We start from the raw sequence: 1,448 nt of genomic DNA, 5'->3' as shown, positions 1-1,448 counted from the left end.
ATGTAACTCACCATGCCACCGTCAGTCAGAATCCACTTAACAGCAATGGGTTTGGTTTCGGCATTGATGCAGTATTATTAACTGAAGTCCATATACCAGATTTCCTTGGTTTTAATTTAATGTCCCTTTTCTGTCCACAGTGCTGTCCAGGGTAACATGTTATATCTAGTCATTGAATTTCCAGTTTCCTCTAAATTATGACTGTTTCTCAGACTTTTCTTGATTTTGATGACCTTGAACGTTTTGAGGAGTGCTGGTCAGGTATTTTGTAGAATTTTCCTCTATTGGAATTTGTCTGTTTTTTCTCATGATTAGACTGGGGTTATGGTTTTTGACTGTAGAAAGATCACCGGGGTAAAATGCTATTTTTATCAAATCCCTATCAAGGGTACATGGAGTCCTGGTGTGGCGCTGTGGGTTAATGCGCCAGACTGCAAAGCCATTTGAACTACAAGGTTGGTGGTTCAAGCTCACCAGTCGCTCCTCGGAAACCCTATACAGGGTCGTTATGGGTCGGAACCAACTCGATGGCACTTAACAACAACAACAACAACAATATCAAGGGTACATACAATCAACATGAATTTTCATTGTTAATGTTGCCCTTGACCACCTGGCTGAGGGTGTGGTTGTTAGGTTTTTCCACTGTAAAGTTGCTCCTTTCCCCCTACATATACTGTATTCTTTGGAAGGAAGTCACCATGTGCAGTTCACATTTTAAAGAGTGAGGCAATGTTGTTAGGCACCCTCCAGTCAGTTCCAACTCACAGCAACCCTACGCATAAAAGAACATAACACCACTCAGTCATCCTCACCATTGTTCTGTTTGAGTCCATTGTTGTTACCACTGTGCCAATCCATCTCATTGGGGGTCTTCCTCTTTTTCTCTAACCCTCCATTTTACCAAACATGATGTCCTTCTCCAGAGCCTGGTCTCTTCTGACAACATGTCCAAAATACAAAAGACAAAGTCTCACCATCTTCACATTCTGGCTGTACTTCTTCCCACACAGATTTGTTTGTTCTTCTGGCAGTCCATGGTGCTTTCAATAGTCTTCTCCAACACTATGATTCAAGTGCATAGGTTCTCCTATGGTGTTCATCTTTTTGTTGTTGTTGTTTTTCAACTTTCACATGCATATGAGACGATTGAAAATACCATGGCTTGGGTCAGGCATGCCTTAGTCCGCAAACTGATGTCTTTACTCTTTAATACTTCAAAACAGTCTTGTGCAGCAGATGTGCCTAATGTTTGATATCTTGACTGTTGCTTCCACGAGTGTTGGTTAATTGTGGATTCAAGCAAACTTAAGTCTTTGACAACTTCACTCTTTTCTCTATTTATTATGACATTTTTACTGATCCAGTTGTGAGGATTTTTGTTTTCTTTTCATTGAGGTGCTTTCCATACTTAAGGCTGTAGTCTTTGATCTTCATCAGTATTTGAA

This window comes from Chrysochloris asiatica, unplaced genomic scaffold, assembly GCF_000296735.1.
Source record: "Chrysochloris asiatica unplaced genomic scaffold, ChrAsi1.0 scaffold00007, whole genome shotgun sequence".
In the NCBI taxonomy this organism is placed as follows: domain Eukaryota; kingdom Metazoa; phylum Chordata; class Mammalia; order Afrosoricida; family Chrysochloridae; genus Chrysochloris; species Chrysochloris asiatica.
This window is presented reverse-complemented; position numbering follows the sequence as displayed.